Source organism: Suricata suricatta, chromosome 13 (genome assembly GCF_006229205.1).
Source record: "Suricata suricatta isolate VVHF042 chromosome 13, meerkat_22Aug2017_6uvM2_HiC, whole genome shotgun sequence".
NCBI lineage: Eukaryota > Metazoa > Chordata > Mammalia > Carnivora > Herpestidae > Suricata > Suricata suricatta.
In genome coordinates, this window is record NC_043712.1 from 42950583 (window position 1) to 42960514 (window position 9932).

Sequence of the window (9932 nt, forward strand, 5' to 3'; positions counted from 1 at the left end):
CTGACCAGCATGAAGTGGTGTCTCAGTGTGGTTTTGATTTGTATTTCCCTGATGATGAGTGATGCTGAGCATCATTTCATGTGTCTGTTGGCCCTCTGGATGTTCTCTTCGGAGAAGTGTCTATTCATGTCTTCTGCCTCTTTCTTCACTGGATTATTTGTTTTTTGGGTGTGGAGTTGGTGAGTTCCTTGTAGATTTTAGATACTAGCCCTTAATCTGATATGTCATTTGCAACTATCTTTTCCCATTCTGTCGGTTGCCTATTAGTTTTCTTGATTGTTTCCTTGGCAGTGCAGAAGCTTTTTATCTTGATGAGGTCCCAAGAGTTCAGTTTTGCTTTCATTTCCCTTGCCTTTGGGGATGTGTCGAGTAGGAAATTGCTGCGGTTGAAGTCAAGAAGGTTGTTTCCTACTTTCTCCTCGAGGGTTTTGATGGTTTCCTGTCTCACATTCAGGTCCTTTTCCATTTTGAGTTTATTTTTGTGTATGGGGTAAGAAAGTGGTCTAGTTTCATTCTTCTACATGTTGCTGTCCAGTTTTCCCAGCACCACCTGCTAAAGAGGCAGTTTTTTTTCCATCGGATACTCTCCTGCTTTGTCAAAAATTAATTGGCTGTACATTTGTGGGCCCAGTTCTGGGTTCTCTATTCTATTCCATTGGTCTATGTGTCTGTTTTTGTGCCAATACCATACTGTCTTGATTTTGACAGCTTTGTAGTAGAGGCTAAAGTCTGGGATTTTGGTTTTTGTCTTCAAAATTACTTTGGCTTTTTGGGGTCTTTTGTGGTTCAATACAAATTTGAGAATAGTTTGTTCTAGCTTTGAGAAGAATGCTGGCACAATTTTGATAGGAATTGCACTGAATGTGTAGATTGCTTTGAGTAGTAATGACATTTTAACAATATTTATTCTTCTGATTCATGAGCATGGAATGTTTTTCCAATTTTTGTGTCTTCTTCACTTTCCTTCATACGTTTTCTATAGTTTTCATCAAACAGATATTTTACATCTTTGGTTATGTTTATTCCTAGGTATTTTATGTTTTTTTGTGCAATTTTAAATGGGATCAGTTTCTTGATTTCTCTTTCTGTTGCTTCATTATTGGTGTATAAAAATGCAACCAGTTTCTGTACATTGATTTTGTACCCTGTGATTTTCTGAATTCTGGAGATTATTTTCAGCTGGGAAGCAAGTTTATATGGATTTAGGGTCCATCACATTGACAAGATTAGGATTGTTCTGTCTAGCCATCAGCTCTTAAAGTGTTAAGAAGCAATAGTGGCAGTGGCAGTAATCATAACCCCCTGATTTCTGGATTATAGTTATGGTGGCACCTCTTCAGGTCATTTATGTGGTGCCTCCTTACTTGATGCCTGTGCCTCTAGCCTTCCGAAAGTTGGGTATGGACTGAATTCCCTGTATTAAATCCCTTTCTGGTAGATATTTCTAGGGTGATTTCTATTCCCTACATTGAATCCTGACTGACTTGCAATTAAGCCTTTCTTCGTTCCATTTCTTTTTTGTACCAAAATGTGGTGTCTGGTCACCTAACTGTTTGTGAGCAATTTGCATTGGAATGTAAATCCATTGAGCACCATTTTTAAGTTCTTCTGATTCATTTATTTTTGGTAACAAGATTTTTCTCACAGAAGGAAGCAGTGTCTTAATTTATATTCTGGCACAGGTACCTGATCTTATTGTGGGTAGGTATTTAGACTATCACTGGTTTGCTCAAAAACAACAGGTCATATACTCTATTTTCTGCCTCGAGGCATTAAAACTCCTTATTTTATTTTTATTGATGATTGCACTTTTGCCCCAGGGAGCGTATGTCTCCCAGGGTTGCATTATCTGTTTGTACTGGAAAACGTCTTTAAAAATTAGGTGACTTTCCTTAAGTCATTTTTTTGTTTCTTCTTTTGAAATAATTGTTCTCAACAGAAATTACTTCTTTCATTAACAAAGCAATGCATGACCATGATAAAATAAAAGTTTTAGCACTTTGCTTAAAGTTTAAGCACAAATAATATAATACAAAAAGTAAAAATTCCTTTATCTCTCCAACTCCTTAGCCAACTTCTCTGAAGTAACCATTGATAGTATTTTCATTAAAAAGTTACTTATTTTTTAGTGGAAATAGTCTTAGCTGAATCTCACAACTATAGTTGTGCCATTACTTTCTTCACCCGGGTTGGATAATATGAAATTTTGTATTTGTACCATTAAACTCTATCACAGTGACCTTTTCAAGAACTAAAGCACCAAGTAGATTTGGCATTTATGCTATTGCCACAGGATGGGGTTTAATTTTAATGTCTGTTTTTGATCAAATTATGGGATATCTATATTGACAGGATAAATAATGGAAATTATAGAACTAAATTCTTTCTGGAACCTTCAAATAAAAAGACTTTTATTAAAAATGAAGATCCACAGGGAAAAAACAGAAAGAATGACGATGTATTAGAAAACATCAAATATAGAAAGCTACTGAAGAGTCTGCTTTTTCTGAAAGTAATTAAACAGGCCACTTTATCTGGTCATTGTGATTGGTGTCATCAATGAGACTATCTCTGTTATTAAGTGTTTTTCTTCCTCTGAATCATTTCATAATTTTTTCATACAGGTTCACAAGTGAGAATTGAGGTGCCAGTGATTTAAATGCACAGCTCGAACACATAGAACGTATTCCAATCTAACTGACCTGTCCAGAGGAGACCAAGGTGTAATTAGAAAAGGACATGATTTAAAGTAAGAGTTAACATATCAGTTTTCTGAGTTTCCTTCCAGATCATGTTGCTATGTATTTCTGTTTAGTCCTGAGTGAATGTGGGAACACCCAGGGCTAAATGAAAACTTCTGTTTCTTAGCTCGTGTTTCCAGTGTGACTATGGTTAGTGATCTCCAGGGAGGTACAGTTTCTGTCTTCCTAAATGGTCTCTCCTGTACTGGGTGGCCATTGGCACAAAGTGGCAATAGCTAAATGACCCTCTGAAACTGGATGATAGTGGAGAGCAAGCGTGGGGGTATAGTTGTCATGGGCCTGGCTTCATGGAAGAGTAGAACTGGGGCTGATATGCAGATGGTATGCTCCAGGACAACCATACATGTTAAAATAGTATTTGGCAAATATCTGTGATCTGAACTCTTCCCTGTCCTGTGGTCCTCCTCACAATCTAGAAACTAAAGAAGTAATGTGTAGTGCTATAGGGAGACTCTAGACCCCTCAGCTAGTGCCCTGGCCAATGCTATTTCCATGGGCTATTGCCTGTGCAATGCCATTTGCTAAATACATTAAACATCATCCCTGAATGGGAACCACCGCAACTGAATCTCTGAACCGCAACAATCAGAATGCTCTGAATTTTGTATTCCCAAAGATGTCCATTGGTCCTATAATTCTTTTCAACCACCCTAGTATTTTTAGGGCTTTGAGTTTTGTCCTTTAATTTGGGTAGGGAGTTTTATAAGACTCCTATGGTTTTATAGTCTCTACTGCAAGGCAAAGAAAGAAGGAAAGAAAGAAAGGAAGGAAGAAAGAATGGAGGGAGGGGGGAGGGAAGGAGGGAAGTAAGAAAGGAAGGAAGGGGGAGAGAGAGAAAGGGAGGAGATGAAAGGGGGAAAGAGAAGGAGGAAGGGAGGAGGAGGGGAGGTGGAAGAGAAGAAGGAAGGGCAGAAGGAAGGAAGGAAGGAAGGAATTTGATTGGTTTACTTCAAGCTGGCTAATATTTCTGTTTTTCCCTCTAACTAGGCTGAGGATGAGGAGGAATAATTTGAAAAAGTTCCCTTTAAAATCTTCCCCCTCCTATTTCTGCTACCAGACATCACTAGGCAGATTTAAAGATAGTGTCTTTTATCAGCATTTGGTTCTTTTTGATTCGTGACTTTCTAATAGCTCTCAGATACTAATTAAAACTTTCAAACTCAAGGTAACATCTCAATGGTTTTTCTTTGCAGTGGTTGTAGTCTCTACGAAATATTTAGTTTGATACCACCAGCTAAATTCTGCATGGAAAATGAACAAACAAACAAATTGTAATTGGAACCTGTTGCCATGATTTCTTTTCTAGTTCAATTTTTTTTTTTACCACAAAAATTGTTTTTTTCTCTTTCTAGTTAAGTAGTCAATGTGACCTTCAAGGATGTCCATCTTACTGTGGACTGGAATTATCCCCATACCCCCTTCCTAAGCAGTGAAAAAAACATTTTGGTTTGTATACAGTACTTAAGAGTAAATTGAGTCATTTAGATCGGGTGTGGGATGGGTGAGTACTGAGAAGGGCAAAGAATAGTTTAGTTCCAGCCTCTACCAATCTGACAGATCCCAAATTGTGGGAAACAAAAACATGGAGATGGCCAACTCCTTGATCTCAAGCAATTCTTGCTAGAGTTTTTTTTTTTTAAAAAAAGAACAAAGGTTGGGGTGCCTGGGTGGCTTAGTCAGGTAAGTCTCTCTCTCTCTCTCTCTCTTAATAGTAATACATAAACATTAAAAATTTTTTTTAATGGAACAAAGTAGGGACACCTGAATTTCTCGGTAGGTTGAGCATCTGATTTTGGCTCAGGTCATGATCTCTCGTTTCATGAGTTCAAGCCCAACACTGGGCTTTGTGCTGACAGTTTGGACCCTGGAGCCTGCTTCAGATTCTGTGTCTCCCTTCCTCTCTGCCCCTCCCTCATCCGCCCATGCTCTCTCTCTCTCTCTCTCTCTCAAAGATAAATAAATAAATATTTTAAAAAATGGAACAAAAGAAAACAAACAAGCCAAAGCAGACTCTACATACAGAGAACAAAGTGGTGGTTGTCAGAGGGGAGGTGGGTGTAGGGAACAGGTACAATATGTAAAGTGGATTAAGCGGTATGGACTTCCAAAAAAAAAGAAAAAGGAAAATGATACAAAGGGAAAAAAATCCATTCCTTTTTATTCATCTTTTGTTAGCTGAGAGGTACATATATCAATTGGGTAGTCTACAGTCCTTAAGTATCTCGAGATAATTTGCTTATTCTTCTCAAAAATATTGGACAAAAGGGACAATATTTTTAGTGCCAAGTAATTTCTATTTTTCTGTCCTTACATTCCAGAGGTTTTGTAATGATATTCAAATTATGGCAGAAACTGCCCAATATCTATTATCTCTTTTTTTTCTGGATAAAAGATTATGGATTTTAAACTTGGAACATTGTTTTCCACCTAAAAGACTAAATTTCCCAGTTTCCTTTTGTAGTTAAGTGGGACAGTTTTGACTAATGAATGCAATTAAAAGTATTATGTGGGAGGTATCAAATATAGAGATGTATCCATCTTGTCTCTTCATGTCTTCCTATCTTTCTGCTTCTGTCTAGAATAAAGATGTGGCAACAGGAGCTCTAATAGTCACCTTGACCTTGAGGAGAATGGACAGACCTAAGAAATAGCAGAGAAGACTATGGGCATGGTCCCTGACCACCTTCTGGGAACATGATTCCATTCCTACCTCGCATTACCAACCTCCAGACTTCAAAATTTGTGAATTGAAAATAAAATTCATATTTTGGATTTCTCTGTTACTTAGACCCAAACAAATTCTAACTAATTGAACCTCCAGTATTACTTCCACCTTGAGGATCTAGGCCTTTATTTTGTCCTTTTGTTGCTCTGTAGCTTTCTTGCTTGCTTGCTTACTTGCTTTATCTGTCTGTTTATGTATGTATGTATGTATGTATGTATGTATGTAATAAGTACTCAATGAATATCTACCATGTACCAGGCATAATATTAGGTACTATATATTCAATGATTAGTTTCTGCCATTTAGAGTTTAGTCTAGTGAAGGAGGTAGACAGTAAAATGTGAGAAAATAATCTTTTATTTTCTACTTTTGCTCTTTTTTTTCCTTTCCTGAATTATTCTTGAATTTGTATTTTAAAGTCAGAGAAAAGGACAATATAAATTCATCATTGCCTGAGAGATAGCCACAGTGGCATATAAGACTTTCAAAATAACTCCTTTTGACTCCAGCTACTTTCTTTTCACATAAGATTTTAGAAAATCCTGTATCCCAGGGCAATTTTTAGAAGTCGATAGGTCTTCAATTTGAGGACTGTCTTTCCTATCATAGTGAGGGTGTGTGTGTGTGTGTGTGTGTGTGTGTGTGTGTGTGTGTGTGTACATCCATGAGCTCTGGTTTCTTTGTTCTTTGTGACTTAACAGATGCTAGGATTTGTTTTTGTCTTTACCCTGTTTCCGCTAAAATCCATATTTGTTCTTCAATTGCTTTTTTAATGGCCCTCAACCACTTTATGGCTTTCCTAATTAGGTATTATCTAACCCACAAGTTGTCAGAATGATGGTCAAGACTATTCTCACTCAAGGTGTCTGTTAGGACTATAGCAGAAGCTGTAAACCCTGTCTTCTTTATTGACTCTATTGGCTGTGTGGGTCTTCAGCGCCGTAGGAGATTCACAAAAGATAGCTATGCCTAACACATATTTGTTTCCTTGTTTTCTTTTCCTGATGCTAAAACTTTCAATTTGTATGGGTATTTTTCCCATAACTCTTTGTGCTTTTGGTTTATGCATTCTTTCACTGATCTTTTGATTTCAGTCTTTCTTCATTTGTTCCCTCCTCCACTATACTATCTCCTGTTTGCTGTGCCACCTATGATGGTAATGACTTTTCATTTGGGCTGGATAGCAGTCAAGGTGTCAAATGCATGATTTCCTTTGACCAAATTCTTTACCGAAAGAGCAGCACTTTAAAAGGTATCTTTCTGTGTTTAGCCAAGAAGTTGTTTTTGTCATTGTATCCTTATTTTTGGGCCATGGATTTAGTAATTCTTTTATCACATGTAAAACTGTCAGAGAGTCAATTATGGCTCAGTGAATAAAATCCAAAGAATATTCCTTTTCCAAAAACTAAGTTGCTAGAGGTGAGAAGCAATATTTTGGGCATGGAAGCAACTAAGAGATAACAGTTGGACTTTATGTTAAAGACTGGAAATGCTTTAATGACTTCAAGAAGTTTAGTTTGTTCTGAAACAGTCTGAAAGAAGCAATGACGCTAGGTCTATTAAATTCAAGAAACGATAAATTTCAGCTATTGGCACAAACATTAAGTATCTTGATATGTAGAGCCACAGTCTGATAATATTGCTAAATTTGGGTTCATATGACAAGATATTGAGAAATCTGGGAAATTTATGACATGTTAGGGCAATGTGATACGTCACTTAATTGATGAAAAATCCATTCTCTTTGAATCATGTTATGAAAACTGCTAGCAAAGAAAAAGACAGTCCAAAATTCAGGACACATGGGTGGACGTTTTAGAGCCAAATATTGATTAGACCATAGCAGTTCTTTCAGAATACCAGTCTCTTCCCTTAGAGTGATAGAGGTTGCATTCTTGAGTTTGTAGAAGGGTCTTAGAGGTGCTGATGGCTTGACTGTACCAAACAAAATTTAGGGCTGTCATTATTGAAACAGTTCTCTATACACACACATGTCGGGGCACCTGGGTGGCTAGGTTGGTTAAGCATCCAGTTTCATCTCATGTCATGATCTCATGGTTGGTGGGTTCGAGCCCCATGTTGAGCTCTGTGCTGTGATACTGTGTGTGTGTTTGTGTGTGTGTGTCTATCCCTCTCCCACTCATGCTCTGTCTCTCTCTGTCTCAAAAATAAATAAAACATTTAAAAAAATCTCTTTATATACATACATCTCAATTCTTCAGTCCCTATAAAGAGGACAAATAAACAAAACTGGAACCAGTTGTTATGAAAATAGGTTATTGAATCAGATTTAATCTAGTAAATCCATCCTCGTTTGCAAGGTGGAGATCTTGCAAATCTGGATATCTGTTCTAGTGTATATACTATATATTCTCTCTAACAATATTGTTAGATGCTTTGCCAGGATTTCACTTTGTTCCCTCCTCAGATACTGTCTCTCCCTTTTCTATTTTCCCCTTATCATAGGTCATATGTTCCTGCTTTTTACATGCCTAGTCGTTTTTATTGGAATGAGATATTATGAATTTTACCTTGTTGGGTGCTCAGTATTTTTGTATTTCTATGAACACTATTGGGCTTTGTTACAGTACACAGTTAAGTTACTTGGAAATGGTTTGATCCTTTTGGGTGTTGTACAACCAGAGCAGCCTTTAAATGAGGGCTATTTTCTGCCATTACCTTTCTTGTGAAATTTGATCTGTTTTGACCCATGAGGATGGGAACAATTTGCAGTTCTGTATGAGCACCCAGGATTGTTCCCTCTGATTCCCTTTAGGGGATTCTTTCATGGCCTCAGGGAGTTTCTTCACTTACACGGAGTCAGCTGAAGACCTGAGGGGGATGCTTTGCAGATCTCTGGAATTTTCGCTGCCCTGTGGACACTGGCTATATGACCTTCTCAGCCAATAAGATCCATTTCCTTAACTGTGTTGGAGGAGGTCATTATGAGGATGTGACTGTTAGTTGCCCTCAAGCTGGACATAGAGAATTGGAGGTTGCTCACCTTCTCCCCTGTGCTTGGGATGTATATTCCAATCACTGTTCCCATACTAGGAACCATGTCATGGGAGCGGCCTTGAGAAAGTAACTTATTGTTGAGACCATCTGGATTGTATGTATGACTGAATGCTGTTATAAACTCTTCAGATTCTGATGGGTGGGTGTGGAGATCTGCTTGTCTTGCTGCTGCATAAGACAAGCCTTCTGCACATGATTTCTTGCTTGTTAAAACCTACCACCTATGAAGCTTTGGAGTGGTCTGCCTCTTTCTTCAACCTCTCTTTGCCTTCTGTTTATCGAAACTTGTCTACATTTTTTTTTTCCCCATGAAAAAATCCTCTTGTTTATTTGAGTTAAACAAAAATAAAATAAGCTGCATAGGAACAATTTTAAAGTCCAAAGAGACACCAACTTTGTTTTAAGGCCGTCGTAGCTGACACAGCATCTCCTTGCTACCTTCTTCAGCCTTCTCTGAGGACCACAGCGATACATTCAGAAGCCTAGTTAGCTAGCACACGAGTTTTCGAACACTTTCCCATTGGTTCTTCCCCTGCTCATTGCCTGTCATGCCTGCAGCTGCAGGGTAACCTCTAAGATTTAAAAGTAAAAGTTCAGAGGGTAGGAAAACCAACCCCGAACGAAAACAAAAACAAAAACAGAAACTAAAAACCCCTTTAAAGATTTGCGGGGAAACCTTTGCTTCCCCTTTCTTCGCTTAATTGCTGGGATCTGCACGACCACTGCCATGCCCGTTGCAGGATGGTTTCTGAGACCTGAGGGGTGACTCTGGGGGTGCATATCCCTCGTATCAGGTCTGCCTTAGACCCCCCCAAAATTTACAAGGTTTATAACATCTGGTGACTATGGAGACTTGTCTTGAATTTTATCCGGGGAGCTCCTGAGATTGTGAACTAACAAATTCAGGGAGAATATTGGTACACCCTTCTTGACCTACAACCTGAAAACTTTCTCAAGGTAATAAGATGGGGCACTGATAGGGCTAAACTTATTTGTTTCCCCGTCTTAGGAATCACTGTCCTATAAGGCCTGATATGCAATGTCTGAAAACCATGTTGTGTGTGTGTGTGTGTGTGTGTGTGTGTGTGTATGTTTTCCAGGTGTTTCAAGTCCCTGGGACTCCGTCTTGTCCAAAAGCAAAGTCTCATTGCTACGTGTATCACAGCAGGTAAGTTCCCTGAGCAAGGTCCATACAACAGGGATCTTGCCTCAGGGTCCTGGAGTCTAAGAAGGAAGATCAACGAGGTACAAACTCAGCGTTTATTCATACAGTGACACCACCACATTGGTTCCATCTCTTTAGTCAATCATGGTGCCAGACTGCATCCCTGAGGTTTGTTCTTTAGTCATTTCTCCATCCATATGCCCATTATCTGTTGGCTAAATAGCTAATAAATAGTAAAACTCAATTGTTGGAGAACAGAGAG

General features: G+C 38.4%; 1 long non-coding RNA gene across 1 annotated transcript; it reads left to right on the forward strand.

Annotated features, from left to right (window-relative positions):
• Positions 1 to 2630: 2630 nt before the first annotated feature.
• LOC115276481 lies at positions 2631 to 5534 on the forward strand. The gene is made up of 2 exons (XR_003901959.1): positions 2631 to 2749; positions 5342 to 5534. It is a non-coding gene; the product is annotated as an uncharacterized LOC115276481 (long non-coding RNA).
• The last annotated feature ends 4398 nt before the right edge of the window (positions 5535 to 9932 follow it).